The sequence below is a fragment of the Scyliorhinus torazame genome, chromosome 1 (assembly GCF_047496885.1).
Source record: "Scyliorhinus torazame isolate Kashiwa2021f chromosome 1, sScyTor2.1, whole genome shotgun sequence".
In the NCBI taxonomy this organism is placed as follows: Eukaryota; Metazoa; Chordata; class Chondrichthyes; order Carcharhiniformes; family Scyliorhinidae; genus Scyliorhinus; species Scyliorhinus torazame.
In genome coordinates this window covers 372,922,976-372,943,910 of record NC_092707.1, presented here as the reverse complement: position 1 = coordinate 372,943,910, position 20,935 = coordinate 372,922,976, and the positions used below count along the sequence as shown (strand labels likewise).

The 20,935-nt window shown below is 49.8% G+C and overlaps 1 protein-coding gene across 5 annotated transcripts in view; it reads left to right on the top strand.

Moving 5' to 3' along the window:
• The window catches only part of LOC140426609 (muscarinic acetylcholine receptor M3-like), a 383,533-nt gene that overhangs the window by 189,138 nt on the left and 173,460 nt on the right, over nucleotides 1-20,935 (top strand). For 3 of the 5 annotated variants that reach the window (XM_072511607.1, XM_072511598.1, XM_072511617.1), the window contains exon 2: nucleotides 3,848-3,974. The exons of the other annotated variants lie outside the window; for them this stretch is intronic. The gene's annotated coding sequence lies outside the window, so the exon portion shown is untranslated. The remainder of the gene's footprint in view (nucleotides 1-3,847; nucleotides 3,975-20,935) is intronic. 5 annotated transcript variants of the gene reach the window in all.

The window sequence follows — 20,935 nt, the reverse complement described above, 5'->3', positions numbered from 1 at the left end:
GATCCCTGAGGCACACCACTGGTCACAGGCCTCCAGTTTGAAAAACAACCCTCTACAACCACCCTCTGCCTTCTGTCGTCCAGCCAATTTTGAATCCAATTGGCAACCTCACCCTGGATCCCGTGAGCTTTAACCTTCTGCAACAACCTACCATGCGGTACCTTGTCAAAGGCTTTGCTAAAGTCCATGTAGACAACGTCTACTGCACTGCCCTCATCTACCTTCTTGGTCACTCCCTCAAAAAACTCAATCAAATTTGTGAGACATGATTTTCCACGCACAAAGCCATGCTGACTGCCCCGAATCAGTCCTTGCCTCTCTAAATGCTTGTAGATCCTGTCTCTCAGAATACCTTCTAGCAACTTACCTACTACAGACGTTAGGCTCACCGGTCTGTAGTTCCCAGGCTTTTCCCTGCTGCCCTTCTTAAACAAGGGCACAACATTCGCCACTCTCCAATCTTCAGGCACCTCACCTGTGGCTGCCGATGATTCAAATATCTCGGTTAGGGGACCCGCAATTTCCTCCCTAGCCTCCCACAACATCCTGGGATACATTTCATCAGGTCCCGGGGATTTATCTACCTTGATGCGCTTTAAGACTTCCAGCACCTCCTCCTCTGTAATATGCACACTTCTCAAGACATCACTATTTATTTCCCTTAGTTTCCTAACATCCATGCCTTTCTCCACCGTGAATACCGATGAGAAATATTCATTCAGGATCTCACCCAACTCTTGTGGCTCTGCACATAGATGTCCTTGTTGATCCTTAAGAGGCCCGACTCTGTCCCGAGTTACTCTTTTCCCCTTTATGTATCTGTAGAATCTCTTTGGATTCTCCCTTGCATTATTTGCCAAAGCAATTTCATGTCCCCTTTTTGCCCTCCTGATTTCCCTCTTAACTCTATTTCGACAATCTCTATACTCTTCAAGGGATCTACTTGATCCCAGTTGCTTATGTACGTCATATGCCTCCTTCTTCTTTTTGACCAGAGTCTCAATATCTCGAGTCATCCAGGGTTCCCTACTTCTACCAGCCTTGCCCTTCACTCTAAAGGGAATGTGCTTACCCTGCACCCTGGTTAACACATTTTTAAAAGCCTCCCATTTACCAGCCGTCCCTTTGCCTGCCAATAGTCTCCCCCAATCTACCTCTGCAAGTTCCTGTCTGATAGCATCAAAATTGGCCTTGCCCCAATTAAGAATTTTAACTCTTGGGCCAGACCTATCATTCTCCATAGCTATCTTAAAACTAATGGAATTATGGTCACTTGTCCCAAAGTGATCCCTCACTAGCACTTCTGTCACTTGCCCTTCCTTATTTCCCAAGACGAGGTCAGGTTTTGCCCCCTCTCTAGTCGGTCCATCCACATACTGAATGAGAAATTCCTCCTGAATACACTCAACAAATTTCCCTCCATCCAAGCCCCTAATGCTATGGCTGTCCCAGTCAATGTTGGGAAAGTTAAAGTCCCCTACTACTACCACCCTATTATTCTTGCAGCTATCTGTAATCTCCTTACATATTTGCTCCTCAATTTCCCGCTGACTATTTGGGGGCCTGTAGTACAGTCCTACCAAGGTGATCTCTCCCTTCTTATTTTTCAGTTCCACCCATATAGACTCAGTGGGCGAACCCTCAGATATATCCCCTCTAAGTACTGCCGTGATGTTCTCCCTAATCAAAAACGCCACTCCCCCTCCTCTCTTACCTCCTGTTCTATCCTTTCTATAGCATCTGTACCCCGGAACATTGAGCTGCCAGTCCTGCCCCTCCCTTAGCCATGTTTCAGTCATAGCTATAATATCCCAGTCCCATGTGCCCGTCCATGCCCTGAGTTCATCCGCTTTGCCCGTCAGGCCCCTTGCATTGAAATAAATGCAGTTTAATGTAGACCTTCCTTGCTCTCTGCCCTGCTTTCTCTGGTCATGCTTTACACACTCTCCCTTCCTGCCTTTTGTTTCTGTCCCCACTGACTTCCTACATCGGTTCCCATCCCCCTGGCACATTAGTTTAAACCCTCCCCAACTGCATTAGCAAACACCCCCCCGAGAACGTTGGTTCCGGTCCCACCCAGATGCAGACCGTCCGATTTGTACAGGTCCCACCTCCCCCAGAATCGGTCCCAATGTCCCAGGAATTTGAAACCCTCCCTCTTGCACCATCTCTCAAGCCACGTATTCATCCTAGCTATCCTGTCATTCCTACTCTGACTATCACGTGGCACTGGTAGCAATCCTGAGATTACCACCTTTGAGGTCCTACTTTTTAGTTTAACTCCTAACTCCCTAAATTCAGCTTGTAGGACCTCATCCCGTTTTTTACCTATATCGTTGGTGCCTATATGCACCACGACAGCTGGCTGTTCTCCCTCCCCCTCCAGAATGCCCTGCAGCCGCTCCGAGACATCCTTGACCCTTGCACCAGGGAGGCAACATACCAACCTGGATTCTCGTTTGCGTCCGCAGAAACGCCTGTCTATTCCCCTTACAATTGAATCCCCTATCACTATAGCTCTGCCACTCTTTTTCCCGCCCTTCTGTGCAGCAGAGCCAGCCACGGTGCCATGAACCTGGCTGCTGCCACCTTCCCCTGGTGAGCCATCTCCCCCAACAGTTTCCAAAACGTGATGTTCTCCCTAATCAAAAACGCCACTCCCCCTCCTCTCTTACCTCCTGTTCTATCCTTTCTATAGCATTTGTACCCCGGAACATTGAGCTGCCAGTCCTGCCCCTCCCTTAGCCATGTTTCAGTCATAGCTATAATATCCCAGTCCCATGTGCCCATCCAAATCCTTTATGGAAGATTCCCATGCAGAACGATATTTGGAACTGTGCGAGGTTGAAGCCTGCTAGTAGAAGTTAAATGTGAGCCCCAGGATTTCATCATCGAACAATCGCTACATCGATTCACAAACAACTGTATAATATAGAATTTGAGCAGATTAATTTTGAAGATTGTATAAAAATGCGAAAGGGTGAGAGATGTAGTGGATTGGGGTGCCTGTCTCTTTAAGACAGCACAGCAAAAGAGGGTCACATGGCTCCAGGGACCAGTGGGGCCCTAGAGCGGGTGATCACCTCAGAGGGCCCTCTCGGGTAGAGTCACCTCTCGGGCAGAACACATCAGAGGGCCATTTAGTAAGGTGAAAGAGATGGAGCAGCAGCCTCTGTACCAATATTCCTGGTTATCAATGAACTCTGTTTGTTCACATGACGAGCCTCCGCCTCATCGCTGCCAGGTGACCACAATCACCTTCATTCTTCAAAACTGTGAAGAATCCAGGCCTGGTTTCCTCAGTCACTCCTGATAAGGCAATCCTGTCGTCCCTGAGATTAGTCCAGTGAACCTGTTGTGAGGTCAACATAGTTCCAGATGATCATAGGCTGCTTTCTCCTTTGAGGGGGAGAGCTGACTGGTGGTGATTAACCTGAGAATCAACACACGTCTGGTGAGGGCAAGGGTGAGTAGCTGGGCCTATCATGCATAACATCACCTGGTATGGGAATTGAACATAGCCCCATTTTCGGAGAATCCCGGCCATGATCTCTGCAGGCTGCAAAGCACATTAACTTCGCTGGGACTTCCCCAGTCAAACCACAGTCGGTTAGCCTAGACTGAAGAAACACATTCCTTTGTCAATTTCATCTGCTGGCAGTCCATTTTAGGATTTTTTTAAAATGACGTGAACATTTTAACACTTAACATCTATATAAGTAGATGAGGGCCTCTGCTGAAATGATTGGCAAAGGACTTCCAGGCAGTGTTGGTTTATTGGTGTTGCCAGATGTTATTTGCTTATATTCATCACAATAACCAGGTTTACTGTTTTGCTAATCTTTAGGTGAATGGAAATGTTGAAGGAAAAGAAAATGCAATGCTGCAAACACTTCCAACCTTGTTCTACTTAGATTTTGGCTGGACTGTGAAACTGAATGACTGACAGACAGTCAAAAAAAAATGGGGCACACGTGAGTAGTCTTCTTCTTCTTAATTCAATATCTGTGGGGCTTCTTAATAATAATAATCGCTTGTCACAAGTAGGCTTCAATTAAGTTACTGTGAAAAGCCCCTAGTCGCCACATTCCGGTGCCTGTTCGGGGAGGACATTGTTCCGCATTACAAGCCAGCTGTTTAGCCCACTGTGCGACTCCTGTTTAAAAAAAAAGAAGAGACAGAGACATTGGACGGTGGAGAAAACGGAGTAAGAGGTAGATGGTCAGCCACGATCGGCTTGAACGGCGGAGCAGGCTCGATGGGCTGAATGGCCTACTCCTGCTCCCATGTCCCTAGATCTATAATTTATGTGCAAAGAAAGTTTTAATGGAACAATAGAAAAGGAAGAACTCGCAAGCAGCTTTCGCCAGCCTCTGGACATGACAAACACTTTACAGATATTCAAGTACATCGACAGAGCTCTGTAGTAATGCAGCTGTCAATGAAGCACAATAAATTAAATCTAGTTCTTTTTTAATGATGGCGTTATGCTTACTCTGCAACCAGGAATATTTCTCATATTACAGAATTACTTCATCCCTGTCCTTCGATATAAAGCTTTGTGTGCCTTCAACAATAAAAGGAGAAAGACTTGCATTTATGTATCAGCTTTCCCAACCTCTGGGCATTCCAAAGTGCTTTACCCTTGAACAATAGTCACTGTTGTAATGAAGGAAAAGTGATAGCCAATTTGAGTACAAAAAGCTCCCAAGAACATCCCCGATCTTTTACAGCTTTAAGAGAACAGTCATGAACACAATTTAACATCTCGTGTAAAATAACACCTCTGACAGTGCTGCACTCTCTCAGTGCTAGACTTGTGCGCCAGCCCAGATTTTGTACTTATGTCCTTGGAGTGGGACCTGAGCCACAACCCTTTGACTCAAAAGTGAGAATGCTACCACTGACCACCGTTTGTGGTAATGTGACTTTAAGGGAATAGCACCATGCTATCACTTTAAGGGAAGTGTGTCATTTGATCCAGCCACAGTTTCACTTTGGCCTGCAGCAGGACAGAGCAGGCTCAGCCCTGCTCCTGATGTCCTCAAACTTTCTGTCCATGTCGTATGTGCCGAGGATTAATAAATAAATAAACCAACAATGCACTGGCACAATCCCTTGTGAGCGATTGGTATCTTTATAACACACATGATCGTTGACACCTGCAAATTTGGGGTTTCCATTCAGCTGAACTATTTTACAGGCCAACAACAATCAATTTAATACGATTCATAGCAAATAGAAAGTTAACCCGAGTAACAATATGAACCTCCCATTGTTATGAAAATGAGGCCAAAACCCTGTGTAAACCTAAAATTCTCCTGTAATTTCTCATCTATGTTAATATCGCAGATCAGTGCTCCTTTAATAGCCAACTCAAAAAGGAATTTCCTGCCAATGATTAGCCCGGGCAACATATTTGAATGACTTTCACTTCCTTGCGAAGAACTAAAAAGTCAATAGAGTGTAGGATCAAACAAGGTGCCCTCTGATGTCAGGAAGTTCATATCAGCTCTGCAGATTTGCTGTTTGACACCGGGATCAATTGCAGGTCCATGTAACTGATGAATGCAGCACTCCCTGAAATGCGTTTCCCTGCCAGCTCATCTCCAGCCTGGATCTTCATCCTGCCCTAATAAATAACATGGGGCTTGCTCAGAATGTGAATTGGTAATTCTGTTTGAGAGCTCTATTCAGGGACACACCTCGCACGGAGCTTGAAGGTACGCAACCTGCCCAGCTTCCCAGGTAGGCGATGGCCTTCCTTCAAGAAGCTGGTGCGGCAAAGCACCATTTCAACATGGAGCTTTATCAAATTCCTTCAATGCTCCGCTGTTCCATTAGATGACCCAAAGCTAGACAACAACGAGCAGATTTGATTGCCAGATACAATAAGCTCAATGAGAATAGCAGCTCCAATTATCACATGCCTGGGTTTGCATTTTCAATCAGATTTACAAAATTATTGTTCAGCAGCAGCAACCACACACACACACACTGGATTAGATGAGTCACAAATTGTAATTTAAATGGAATAAGTGCACTAAAGCTTTAATAATAATGGAACAATCCTGACAATATTGTAACTGAGGCAGGAGGAAAAGCAAGATAATCAGAAGATTAGCTGAACAACAAGAAAAAAACCAGCCAGCCCAGTGTCTACCATGAGATACCCATTCTAAAGATGTCCTTCGATTTCTCCCCACAACTCTGCAGTCTCATGGCCAGAACTCATGGGTTGGATTCTCTGATTCTGCAGCTAAGTGCTGATGCCGGCATGTGAACTATGGCGTTTTACGGCGCCAAAATTGGCCCTGAACCCTCACCGATTCCGGGACCGGTGAGGGGCTAGCAGCGGTGCCGGATAAAACTCCTGGCTCCCGCAACAAAAGAGGCCGGAGAATGGCTGGGTCCGTGGCTACACATGCGCAGGGCGACGACTTGCAGCGGTTGCGCCATACAACACTGCCCCACAGGACAACCTCTGGCCACCCCCCTACCAGTCCCCCAGCCCTCACCAGACACAGTCCTGGCCGCCACACCGGGTTCCCGGCCACTCAGACCACACGTCAGCCATGCGGTTGGAAACCCGGCCTATCGGGGGTGGAGCATCGGGGAGGGCCTTCCGATGACGCGCCAACGGTGTTCCAACGGCATGCAGCGCACAACGCTTTTGAGGGGGCAGAGTCTCAATGACGCCGCCCTCGATTGCTCTGTCGGAAGGGATTCTCCGCTCAATCGCCGATTACGATATTGGCGCGGGCAACGGTGAATCCTACTTCATGTGTCCAAGGTAGCCTTCATATAAATGTTGAGGAACAGCAAATCAACTGTTCTTACGCAAGAGAGAAATGCTTAAAGATACCCATACAACACAGCAGTTGGTCTCCAGCACAGCAGTTGCCATATCGCAGAGTTCTACTCCAACTTGATCTTAACAATTTCACACCTCATGGTTCAGCAGCCCAATGTTGCTCCGAATTGAATTGGTTTCAATCTGCCAACTGACCACGGAGAGTTGAATGGAGTCAAGTCTGTGTAAACACTACTGCGTGTCACCAAGATGGAAAGTCACGGGTGGGATTCTCCAACCCCCCGCCGGGTCGGAGAGTCCCTGGTGGGAGGCGCGAATCCCGCCCCGAAGCCGGCTGCCGTATTCTGCCGTGGGGGGGGGGGAAATCTGACCCCGGGGGGTGGGGTGGGGGGGTGGGCCCTCACGGTGGCCTGGCCCACGATCGGGGCCCACCGATCTGCAGGCAGACTTGTTCCGTGGGGGCACTTCTTCCTTCCGCGCCGGGCCCCTCTCGGGCTCCGCCATATTGCCCAGCAGCCGGCGCAGAGAAGAGAGCCCTGCGCACATGCGCGAGAATACGCCGGCCGTTCCGCGCATGCGCGAACTCGCGCCGTCCCTTCGGCGTTGGCTGGAGCGGCGCCATCCCCACAGGCGTCAACCTAGCCCCCAAAAAACGTGAGAATTTCTCACCTTGGGGGCCCGTTGACACCGGTGTCGTTGGCGCCGGTTTTCCCACCGGCGTGCTGGATTTAGTCCCCAGAACGGAGGATCCCGGCCCACATCTACATAACTGAAGTGCAAGTTTCAAGCACTGAGCATCTTTGTTTTCATAACCTGCCTGCAACAAATACGGAAATGCATATTTAAAAAATCTTTTACTGCCAGCTCTTGAAATGGTTATTGAGTGGCATCTTGAAGCATGCTTGTATTCCCCTAATATTGAACAAATATTGGGCAGAACAGAGTGTGTGACACAGAACATCTTTCGAAGGGAGGAAGAAGGAAAATGTATTAAACACAGATGGAAGTTGGAATCTTGGTAGGTTTTCTTTTTACCTCAATATGGAACTGAACTACCTGCAGCAAGTTATTTGGTGCATTGTTTCATGTGCCAAATAGTGTCAGGAAACTTCTACACTCTATTTATCTGAAGAGAGGAAATCGAGTCACGCCTCAAAGGCTTGAATGGGTCAACTGTCTACTTAATAGAAACATCAAAAATGAAACAAAAAGATCATATTTCTGCCTTGTTTGGCAGTTTGAGAACCTGAGACATTTCCTCTGTACGAAAAGGCTTATTATTGTAAACTATAACCTGTTCCAGTCGCAGCTCCTATTAGGGATTGGATCTAGAACAGAAAGGAGCATTCCACCAGGCAGTAAAGTAAAATGAACAAGTAAGGGCAAATAGGTTGTGAAGTGGATACGTACACTATTCCTTCCCCCATGATATCCAGGAGTGAACTTTTGCTTTGGGGGTGGTCACCAGAGGTCAGGACTGATTCCAGATTCGGAAACACCCTAGCGTGGGAGGAAACGGCTGCTGATTGTGAATTTGACTGGGAAACTCTCTCAATCAGCATCAATCAGTGGCTTTCGTTGAGCAGTCTCTTGACACTGCAGGACTAATCGGAGGCCTTCTAGTTTGAGAGAAACAGCAGGATTCAGTATAGTCTAAGTAACTGAAAGGACATTTCAACACCTGAGATCACCATGCCAAGAGTGGTCTTCAGGTTGTCCAGAAATGGAAGGGGCAGTCTAAGCACGGAACCCCCAACCTGGGGAGGGTCATGTGGTCAATCCCTTACCCACAGCCCGAGCACGCCCAACTCCCAAGACCTTTGGGGGACCCTCCCTCTGCAATCTGGTAGCCGGGCACATGAGTAATGTGCTGACTCCCTTGATTCCCCCCCCCCCCCCGCCCAACTTGGTGTTCATCACGCCAGGACTGTCCTTGGCAATAGTTACACAAAAGACCCCGTGCACGGTGACGTTATCTGTGGGGGGAGGGGGTTGCAGCAGAACGGAGGATGTGGGGGGGAGCCACAAGCTTCCAGCTCGTTAATTGCATCCCAGTGAATGTAAATCAGCTATTTTCATGTTCCCGCAAATGCAGGGTGGGAACCCCACTATGGTCTGCTGCGCTGGACGGAGACTGTGGGCTGGATTCTCCGATCCCCGACGCCGAAATCGCTCCACTCCCTGAATCGCCACGCACCGTATCCGTGGCCTCAGGCAGGCGGGGGGCATTATTCCCGGCTGGGGGTACTGTGGGGGGGGGGGGGGGGCGGTTTGAGGCGCCTGAGTGTGTGACTATTTTTGCGGTCCAGGCCCGCAGGCTGAGTCCGCCATGAAGCACGGCCATGCCGTGCGCATGCATGGCCATGGACCCGGCAATGCCCCGGTCCGTATCGGCAGCTGGAGCTGGGAGCTCTACCCTGCCTGGCTGCTAGCCGCTCAACCCCCCCCCCACCCAAACCCAACCCCCGGAGCAGGGTATCGGTGACCATTTTGCGCCAGTTTTCCTGGCATAAAACACCACTGTTTTCACACCAGCATGGGGACCTAGTCTCCCAAACGGAGAATCCAGCCCTGTGTACGCTGCTGCCCAAGCTGATCCCGTTTTTGACCCAATGTGAGATTCTCCGCCCGATCAGGATTCCCGATCTTAGCCGCGGGGAACAAAGTGTCCATCGTGCCTATGTCAACTCTCTGTGGAGAATTCCAGTCAGTCTCATTTCTCCTGTCAATCCCCATGGTTCTGCAGGTTGTTTTCCTTCATCTGCCCATCGAATATCCTTTCCAAATCATTGATTGGTTCAGCTTCCATCACCCTCATCGGCAGTGAGTCCTGAGTCATTACCACTCTGTGTATTAAAAAAAAGTTCTTCCTCACATTCCTCTGCATCTCTCACCCAAAACCTTAAATCTGTGTCCCCCAGTCTTCGCACCATAAGCTAATGGGAAGATTTCTCCCTTGTATACCTTTTCCAAACCTGTCACAGGCGCATACATCTCATGTACTCCATTAACACTTCGATGCACAAAGCACACAGACCAAATCACCTCCCAAGTGATTTCTTACTTCATTTATTTTTTGCATGCCGAGCTGATCTCTGTGAATGCTGTTTGAGTGCAGTGAGGTGTCAGCTCTCACTCAGCATGTAGCACTATCGCCCCAAGGGTAGGCAGAGGTGAGAATGCTGTCAGGGCAGTTTAGAGAGCACAAAGACGCCTCAGAATGTAAAATTTCTCAGAGGGAAAATTTTAATTTTATATTCCGAACAGCTGAGGGTGAAGGCCCTGTGGGAGGGAGGGGATGTCCCTCAGTCTCGAGCATCAGAGCCATGGAGAAGATGCCTTTTTTCCCCATGGCTTCCTCATTTGGGGGATGGAGCTTCCAGCTGTGATGTCCACCTTGGGTTGGTGCAGAGATGCCAATGGTCCTGAAGCTTGGCTAATTCGTGTACTGGGCACCCAGCTCTCAGCCGACTGCTGGGAAACCTCTCCAACAGTGGGAATGTATTGAGGAGTCATTCCAAACTGGCTCCCTGCTGCTTTACTGCCTCCCCTCACCCACTCCCAACCCACCCTTTCACCCCTAAACCCACCACCCCCGGACCAGAAAAGGTAGAATTCCAGTCTGCCTAGTCTTCCAGTTGTGGCCACATTAGTGTTCCAGAAAGGTTCGCCATAACTTATTTGCTTTTCTATGACTCCATTCGTAATGCTCAGGATTCCAGGTTGCAGTGAGAGGGAAACAAGACAGGAAAATGCTTGTGCTGACGCCACCTGCAGCTTGTAAGTGAGGAGAGATGTGCGATGAAAATTAAATGTGATGTGAGATAGATAGTTAGATGGAGTCATCTTCAACAAATGCAGCTGAAACCTGGCAATGGGCAATTCCCATTTCAATAATGGCACCCCCATCTCCTCTTTAGGGGTTTGGACATGCCGGCTTTCCTCTCCTCCTACAGGCAGCCCCAGTTGTGCTCCACCGTGTCCTGCAAGAGAGAGGGAAGCATCGATAAGTGTTGCCATATCTGTTTGGGTTATATAGCTGCCATGGCTGAATGTTGGCAAAGTATACATAAGATGGAGGATACCAGTGTGCGGCTTGCAGAAGTAATTGGTATATCAGCATGTGGTCAATCATATAAATGTTATGATGTGGAGATGCCGGCGTTGGACTGGGGTGAGCACAGTAAGAAGTTTTACAACACCAGGATAAAGTCCAACAGGTTTGTTTCGATGTCACTAGCTTTCGGAGCGCTGCTCCTTCCTCAGGCTATAAATGTTAGGAATGTATCCTGATTGAAAAAGGTTGTTGGTAGGTGAATAATAAGAGTGTGGTGAATTGAGCAGTGTCTGAGGCCAGTGGGACAGTTGGCAGTGTATGGCATCCGAGAATGTATTCACTGACCTTGATCACTTAGGCGAGGTCCTTGCACTTCTTGCAGCACTACATCTAGGCCCGGTGGGCTTGAATGTTGGTATTGACCATCATGGCTATCTGCTCCGACTGCCTCTTGGCATGTGTCTAGAGAGCCTCCTGACCCCTCCCCCCACCACTGATGCAGAGCTCCCCTAATTTTCACCTCCACCACCAAGGCTTCCAGGGCAGCATCAGAAAACCTTGGGGCCTCCTCTCTCCTGTGTTATGCCATTCTTCCCTGCTTCCCAAGGGCAGATTTAAGTGGTGTGAAGGAGCCATTTGGCCTCCTTCTGCACTGTAATTTCTATGAATACATTTCAATCAATTGGCACAAGGTAATTGCCATCACGATTTCCATGATCATTTTCAGGCTGTCTAAATTAGCCACTTCTGTATTCAGACTGATATTTTCAGTGAAATTAGGCCATTTTCTCCTTTTCTCATCCTGTCTCATTTTATTGAAATTTTTTTTCCCTGAGCAACATTTTTCCCGCTTACAAAACAAGCGAAACGATAACAATAACAAAACAGAATTTTTTTAACTTTTTAACAATAATAATAATAATAATAATATACAAGTAACAAAACCTCGTACTCTATTGACCTATACTCAACTAAGCCTCCTCCCCCCCCCCCCCTCCCCCCTGGGTTGCTGCTGCTGGTCATCTGTCTTCCCTCTAACGTTCCGCTAGGTAGTCGAGAAGTGGCTGCCACCGTCTGGTGAACCCGTGAGCCGATCCTCTCAGGGCAAACTTTATCTGCTCCAGTTTAATAAACCCCGCCATATCGTTTACCCAGGCCTCCAGTCCGGGGGGTTTCGCCTCCTTCCACATGAGTAGGATCCTGCGCCGGGCTACGAGGGACGCAAAGGCCACGACATCGGCCTCTTTCGCCTCATGCACTCCCGGCTCTTCCGCAACTCCAAATAGAGCTAACCCCCAGCCTGGTTTGACCCGGGCCTTCACCACCTGCGAAATCACTCCCGTCACTCCCTTCCAATACCCTTCCAGTGCCGGGCACGCCCAAAACATATGTGCGTGGTTTGCCGGGCTCCCGCCACACCTCCCACATTTGTCCTCCACTCCAAAGAACCTGCTCAATCTTGCCCCCGTTATGTGTGCTCTATGTAGCACCTTAAATTGAATCAGGCTAAGCCTGGCGCATGAGGAAGAGGAATTTACCCTGCTTAGGGCATCAGCCCACATACCCTCCTCTATCTCCTCCCCTAATTCTTCTTCCCACTTTCTTTTTAGTTCGCCCACCGACTCCTCCCCCTCTTCCCTCATCTCTCTATAAATCTCTGACACCTTGCCCTCTCCGACCCACACCCCTGAAAGCACCCTGTCCTGTATCCCCTGTGTCGGGAGCCGCGGAAATTCCCTCACCTGCTGTCTAGTAAACGCCCTCACCTGCATATATCTCAAGAAATTCCCCCGGGGTAACTTATACTTTTCCTCCAGTGCTCCCAAGCTCGCAAAAGTCCCATCTATGAATAAATCTCCCACCTTCCTAATTCCCAACTGGTACCAGCTCTGAAATCCTCCATCCATTCTTCCTGGGGTGAACCTATGGTTGTTCCTGATAGGGGACCCCACCAGGGCTCCCCGCACCCCTCTCTGTCGCCTCCACTGTCCCCATATGTTCAGTGTTGCCGCCACCACCGGGTTCGTGGTGTACTTTTTCGGTGAGAACGGTAGCGGCGCCGTCACCAGCGCCTCTAGACTCGTCCCTTTACAGGACCTTCTCTCCAGCCTTTTCCACGCCGCTCCCTCACCCTCCATCATCCATCTACGTATCATTGCCACATTGGCGGCCCAATAATAATCTCCCAAGTTCGGTAGTGCCAGTCCTCCTCTGTCCCTACTGCGCTGAAGGAACCCCCTCCTTACTCTCGGAACTTTCCCTGCCCACACAAAGCTCGTAATGCTCCTATCTATTTTATTAAAAAAGGTCCTGGTGATTAAAATAGGGAGACATTGAAATACAAATAAGAACCTCGGGAGGACCATCATCTTAATTGCTTGCACCCTGCCCGCCAGCGATAAAGGCTGCATGTCCCACCTCTTAAATTCCTCCTCTATTTGTTCTACCAGCCGTGTCAGATTAAGTCTGTGCAAGGTTCCCCAGCTCCTAGCGATCTGAATCCCCAAGTATTGGAAGTTTCTTTCCACTTTCCTTAGCGGTAAGCCTTCTATCTCTCTACTCTGGTCCCCTGGATGTATCACATATAATTCACTCTTCCCCATGTTTAACCTATACCCCGAAAATTCCCCGAACCTCCTCAAGATTCGCATAACCTCTATCATCCCCCCCGCTGGGTCCGACACGTATAGCAATAGGTCATCCGCGTATAACGAGACTCGGTGTTCTTCTCCCCCTCTAGTCACCCCTCTCCATTTCCTGGAGTCTCTCAGCGCCATGGCCAGAGGTTCAATTGCCAGCGCAAACAACAATGGAGACAGCGGGCATCCCTGTCTTGTTCCCCTATATAATCGGAAATACTCCGATCTATGTCGGCCTGTAACTACGCTTGCCGTTGGTGCCCCATAAAGTAGTCTAACCCAGCGAATAAATCCGTTCCCAAACCCAAACCTCCTTAACACTTCCCATAAATACTCCCACTCCACCCTATCAAATGCCTTCTCTGCGTCCATTGCCGCCACTATCTCTGCCTCCCCCTCCACTGAGGGCATCATTATCACCCCTAATAGCCGTCGCACGTTAACATTCAATTGTCTCCCTTTTACGAACCCTGTCTGGTCTTCGTGCAGCACCCCTGGGACACAGTCCTCTATCCTCGATGCCAGCACCTTTGCTAGCAGTTTGGCGTCCACGTTCAATAGTGAAATAGGTCTATAGGACCCACACTGCATCGGATCTTTGTCCCTCTTCAAAATTAGCGATATCGTCGCCTCTGACATTGTCGGGGGTAGTGTCCCCCCTTCCCTGGCCTCATTGAACGTCCTTCCCAACAAAGGGGCCAACAAGTCCACATATTTTCTGTAGAATTCCACCGGGAACCCGTCCGGCCCCGGGGCCTTCCCTGCTTGCATGCTTCCCAGTCCCTTAATAACCTCGTCCACCTCAATCAGCGCCCCCAGGCCTGCCACCGCCTGCTCCTCCACTTTCGGGAACCTCAACTGGTCCAGGAACTGCCGCATCCCCTCCTCTCCCTCTGGGGGCTGAGACCTATACAGTTCTTCATAAAAGGTCTTAAACACCTCATTTATCTTTCCTGCCCTTCGCACAGTGTCTCCCCTTTCATCCCTAATTCCTCCTATCTCCCTCGCTGCTGCCCTCTTTCGCAGTTGGTGCGCCAACAGGCGACTAGCCTTTTCCCCATATTCATACCTCCTCCCCTGTGCCTTCCTCCACAGTACCTCCGCCTTTCTGGTGGTCAGAAGGTCAAACTCGGTCTGGAGTCGTCTCCTCTCCCTGTACAGCTCCTCCTCCGGGGTCTCTGCAAATTTCCTGTCCACCCTTAAAATCTCCCCCAGTAATCTATCCCTTTCCTTGGCCTCTGTTTTTCTTTTGTGGGCCCCAATAGAAATCAGCTCTCCTCTGACCACCGCTTTTAGTGCTTCCCAGACCACTCCCACAGGGACCTCGCCATCGTCATTGACCTCCAGGTATCTCTCGATACACCCCCTCACTCTTGCACACACTCTCTCATCCGCCATCAGTCCCACATCTAATCACCAGAATGTTCTCTGCTCCCTGTCCTCTCCTACTTCCAGGTCCACCCAATGTGGGGCATGATCCGAAACCGCTATGGCTGAGTATTCAGCTTCTTCCACCCTAGAGATCAACGACCTTCCTAAAACAAAAAAATCTATCCGGGAGTACACTTTATGGACGTGGGAGAAGAAGGAATACTCCCTAGCCCTGGGTCTAAGAAATCGCCATGGATCCACTCCCCCCATTTGGTCCATAAACCCCTTAAGTACCTTGGCCGCTGCCGGCCTTCTTCCAGTCCTTGAGCTGGATCTATCTAGCCCCGGGTCCAGCACCGTATTGAAGTCCCCTCCTAAAATCAAATTTCCTGCCTCCAGGTCCGGAATACGCCCCAGCATCCGTCTCATGAACCCCGCATCGTCCCAATTTGGGGCATACACATTCGCCAACACGACCTCCATTCCCTCCAGCCTACCACTCACCATTACATATCTACCTCCACTATCTGCTACGATGTTCTTTGCTTCAAATGCTACCCGTTTCCCCACCAAAATGGCCACCCCTCTGTTCTTTGCGTCCAGTCCTGAGTGGAACACCTGTCCCACCCATCCTTTCCTTAGCCTAACTTGGTCCGCCACCTTTAGGTGCGTCTCTTGGAGCATAACCACATCTGCCCTTAGTCCTTTCAAATGCGCGAGCACTCGGGCCCTTTTTATCGGTCCGTTCAGGCCTCTCACGTTCCACATGATCAGCCTCACTAGGGGGCTACCTGCCCCCCTCCCGTGTCGACTAGCCATTACCTTCTCTAGGCCAGTCCCATATCCCGCCTCCGCGCTCCCGCTCGCTCCCCCAGCGCCGCATTCCGCCCCCGACCACCCTCTCTTTAGCCATTTCCTTTTGGATTTCCGCAGCAGCAACCCAGTTGTCCCCTCTCCCCCCTCCCCCCCCACCCCGCTAGATCCCTATCTAGCTTGATTGCTCCCCCCATATCACTTCCGTAAGTCAGCTGACTTCAACTGACCCCGGCTACTCCTGCTCGCTCCTCGACCCCCCCCGGTGTGAGGGAACTCCCATCCGCCTTGCGCCTGTTTTCCCGCCTTATTCTTTCTGGCGCGGGAACATCCCTTTACCTGACCCGCCTCTTATGGCGCAGCTCCCTTTCCCTTCCCCCTCTCCTTCCCCATTCTCCGACTATATCCCGCCTCTCCCCCCTCACCGGCGCCCACATTTCCCCAGTGTCCCCCCCCTTCCCTGTTTACTTCTCGATTAACTTTCACCATCCCATTAACAAAAACAATAATAACAACAATAACAGTTCCCTGCAGCATCAGTCCCTCAGTTCCGGTCCAGTTTCTCTTCATTGATGAAGGACCATGCTTCCTCCGCCGTCTCGAAATAATAGTGTCTCTCCTGATGCGTGACCCATAGTCTTGCCGGCTGCAGCACCCCAAACTTCACCTTCCTTTTGTGCAAAACCTCTTTGGCTCGGTTGAAGCTCGCCCTTCTTCTCGCCACCTCCGCACTCCAATCCTGGTAGATCCTTACCACCGCATTCTCCCATCTGCTACTCCGCACCTTTTTAGCCCATCTCAGGACCTCTTCTCTGTCCTTAAGGCGGTAGAATCGCACGATTATCGCCCTCGGTGGTTCTCCCGCTTTTGGTCTTCTCGCCGGGATCCGATTTGCCCACTCCACCTCCATGGGGCCGGCAGGGGCCTCCGCACCCATCAGTGAGCTCAGCATCTTACTTGCGTACGCTCCACAGTCCACTCCTTCCACACCCTCCGGGAGACCTAGTATCCTAAGGTTCTTCCTTCGCGCTCCATTTTCAAGGGCCTCAATCCTGTCAGCACACTTTTTATGAAGTGCCTCGTGCGTCTGAGTCTTGACCGCCAGGCCCAGGACCTCGTCCTCAATACCTGACACCTTCTGCTCCACCACGCAAAGTTCTGGCTCCTGAGTCTTTAAAGTCTCCTTAAGCCCCTCAATTGCCTGTAACAACGGGGTCATTACCTCCTTCTTCAGCAGGTCCACGCACCGTCTCACCACCTCGTCCTGCTCAGGCCCCCATGTCACCTGTGGTTTCTCCGCCGCCATTTTGTTCCACTCACTCTGACCTTCTGGTTGCAGATTCTTCGGGCTGCAGCCGCCGCCGCCGGTTTTTCCCTCCGTCGTTCGGGGGGGACTCCCTTCCCTCGCGCCTCGCACCAGGTTTTTCGGCCGTCAAAGTCCCCGTTGGGGCTCTTAAAAGAGCCCGAAGTTCCGTCGGAGCTGGAGCCGCCGAAACGTGCGGCTAGCTCATCCCTGCCGCAACCGGAAGTCCTCATCCTGTCTCATGAAGGGTAACCGTTTTGGAACCATTTTGAGAAGAAATGCTGGGTGGAATTCTCCGTTCCTAAAAATAAGGGCTGGATTCTCCGATTTTGAGGCTATGTCCGGAGCAGTGTCCAGTCTTTCGACTAAAACGCCGGTGCCGCCCGCGCACCGATGCCCAGTGAGGGGCCAGCAGCCACGCTACGTAAAGCCCCTACCTGCAGATACGGACAGAGAATTGCTGAGTCCGTGTCCACGCACGCGCAAAGTGTCAATCTGAGGCGGGCGCGCCGTACAACATGGCGTCGGCCGCACGCTGACCCAGTCTGCCAGATAGTGCCCCCTGTAACCCCCCTCGCCACACCCAGACAACACCCCACCAGTCCACCCAGCCCCCACCGAAGCCCCCCCCCCCCCCCCCCACCAGTGGAACGGCTCGCCCACCAACTGTGGCGACGCTGGACACAGTCAACAGCTGCCACCCGAGGTTGACAAAACCTCAGACCACAATTGATCCACACTGTCGGGAAGTCACCCATCAGGGGCAGAGCATCAGGGGAGGGCCTTCAGGTGACGTCCTGAGGCCGTCCCAACGATGTGCGGTGTAATTAACGATGATGCCGTTTTGGAGGGGGCGGAGCAACTGAAAAACAGCACCACCACTTGATTCCAGCATCAAAATGGATTCTCCAGCCAATCGCCAAATGCAATTTTGGCGTAGGCAATCAGAGAATCCAGCCCTATGTTCTCCTACCGGAACAGAATTTCACCTGCTGAACACTCAAATGAGGAAGCGATTCCCAATTGGTACCATGCATATTTACGCATGGCCAGGATTGTGAGGGATTCCCTATGGAATCCTGCTATCGCGCCGCCATTTTGAGCAGGTGGCCCGATAGCAAGGTCCCACGGCTGTCCACCACCGTGAGACCCCCGAATTAAGTGCTTTCCAATCACCTCCCTTCAACGCTTGAGTGATTTTGAAGTGGTCAGCTGGAAATTGACAGCAGTTAACTCTGTTTGAAGTGGTCCAGGAGCTGCCAATCAAAGCTTGATGTTTATAGGCATTGCGGTTAGAGCACTTCAGAGTTACTCAAACGTGAAGGGAGATGAATGGAACAATGCTGACAGCTGTCTATATGTGGAAGCTGTCAATCACAGCCTTATAAAATCGATATCAAAGCGAAATGAATGAATGGCTTGTAGATAAAAGATCCGAGGGGGTTTAAACACAGCTGACTGGTTTTCCCTTTCCAGGAATTGACAGGTCCTGCTTCCTGTGTCTGAGCCAGCAGGTGAGTGTTAAAGCTGTCATTTTTTTCACTCCCTCTGTCTGGACTGCCCTCTAGCTTTCAGATGGGAGTCTCTCTTCTGGGGGAGTCTGAAGGAGGACTCTCCTTATTTAGGGGCCTCTGTGGGTCGTTTCCTTATTTAGGTGTCGCTGGGGTTTCCTTTATTTGAGGGTTTTTTTGTGGGGGAGGTCCCTTTATTTAGAAGGTCTCCGTGGGGGGTCTCTTTATTTAGAGGATCTCTGTGGGGGGGTGGTCACTTTATTTAGGGGGTGTCCAGGAACGGGGGTGGGGGTGGGGGGGTGAGGCTAGAAATAGGAGGATTGTGCAGCTAAACACATAAACTGGTGGTGTAGGAGGGAGGGTTTCAGATTTTTGGACCATTGGAATCTCTTCCAGGGCAGGTGGGACCTGTACAAGAAGGACGGGTTACATCTAAACTGGAGTGGCACTGATATCCTGGCTGGGAGGTTTATTAAATTCACTCGGGAGGATTTAAACTAGTATGGCAGGGGGGTGGGAACCAGAATGTGAGCTTAGAAGGTGTAATAACTGAAGGGGAAATAGAGAACCAAAATAAAAGAACAACCTCACCCTCAAGCAGAGCAAAAAAGGTGACAAGTGTGAAAAGGGAGGTGGTCAATGCAGGATTGAGGGTGCTGTACCTAAATGAGCGCAGTATACGGAACATTGAAATTGGCCGCTACGATGTTGCGGGCATCACAGTGACGTGGCTGCAAGGGGATCAGGGCTGGGATCTAAATATCCAAGGATATGTGTCCTATCGAAAGGGCAGGCAGATGGGCAAAGGGGGTGGGATTGCATTGTTAGTAAGGAATGAAGTTAAATCGATAGCAAGGAGCGATATGGGATCAGAAGGCATAGAATCTCTGTGGGTAGAGTTGAGGAATCGCAAAGGTAAAAAGACCCTGATGGGAGTTATGTACAGGTGCCCTAGTAGCAGTCAGGAGGTGGGGCAGAAAATAAATCAGGAGATAGAAAAGGCATGTAAAAAAGGCAATATTACAATAATCATGGGGGACTTCAATATGCAGGTGGACTGGGAAAATCAGGTTGGTAGTGGATCCCAAGAAAAGGAATTTGTGGAATGTTTAAGAGATGCTTTTTTGGAGCAGTTTGTGACAGAGCCTACTAGGGAACAGGCAATTTTGGATTTGGTGATGTGTAATGAGACAGACTTGATTAGGGAACTTCAGGTGAAGGAACCCTTCGGGAGCAGTGACCACAATATGATAGAATTTACCCTGCAGTTTGAGAGGGAGAAGCTGCAAACAAATGTAACGGTATTACAATTAAATAAGGGTAACTATAAAGACATGAGGGAGGAGCTGGCCAGAGTTGATTGGAAAAGGAGCCTAGCAGGGAAGACAGTGGAACAGCAATAGCAGGAGTTTTTGGGTGTTATTCGGGAGGAACAACAAAAATGCATCCCAAGGAGGAGGAAACATGCTAAGGGGAGGACAAGGCATCCATGGCTGATGAGGGAAGTCAAGGACAGCATAAAAGCTAAAGAAAAAGCATACAAAGTGGCGAGTATTAGTGGGAAGCCAGAGGATTGGGAAGCCTTTAAAAGCGAGCAGAGGACAACTAAAAAAGCAATAAGGGGGGATAAGATGAAGTATGAGTGCAAGCTAGCTTGTAATATAAAGGAAGATAGGAAGAATTTTTTTCAATATATAAAAGGTAAGAGAGAGGCAAAAATAGACATTGGACCATTGAAAAATGTGGCTGGAAAAGTAATAATGGAAAACAAAGAAATGGCAGAAGAACTGAATAGTTACTTTGCATCAGTCTTCACGGTGGAAGACACCAGTAGGATGCCAGAGCTCCAGGAGAACCAGGGGGCAGAGGTGAGTGCAGTGACCATTACTAAGGAGAAGGTTCTGGGGAAACTGAAAGGTCTGAAGGTAGATAAATCACTTGGACTACATCACAGGGTTCTAAAAAAGATAGCTGAGGAGATTGTGGAGGCATTGGTGATGATCTTTCAGGAATCACTGGAGGCAGGAAGGGTCCCAGAGGACTGGAAAGTGGCTAATGTAACACCCCTGTTTACGAAGGGAGGGAGGCAGAAGACGGGGAATTATAGGCCGGTTAACCTGACTTTGGTCATTGGTCAGATTTAATAGTCCATTATTAAAGATGAGATCGCGGAGTACTTGGAAGTGCACGATAAAATAGGACTGAGTCAGCACGGCTTCGTCAAGGGGAGGTCAGGTCTGACAAATCTGTTAGAGTTCTTTGAGGAAGTAACAAGGAAGTTAGACAAAGGAGAACCAGTGGACTTGATTTATTTAGATTTCGAGAAGGCCTTTGACAATGTGACGCATAGGGGATTGTTAAATAGGTTAAGAGCCCATGATGTTCAGGGTAAGATCCTGGCATGGATAGAGGATTGGCTGACTGGCA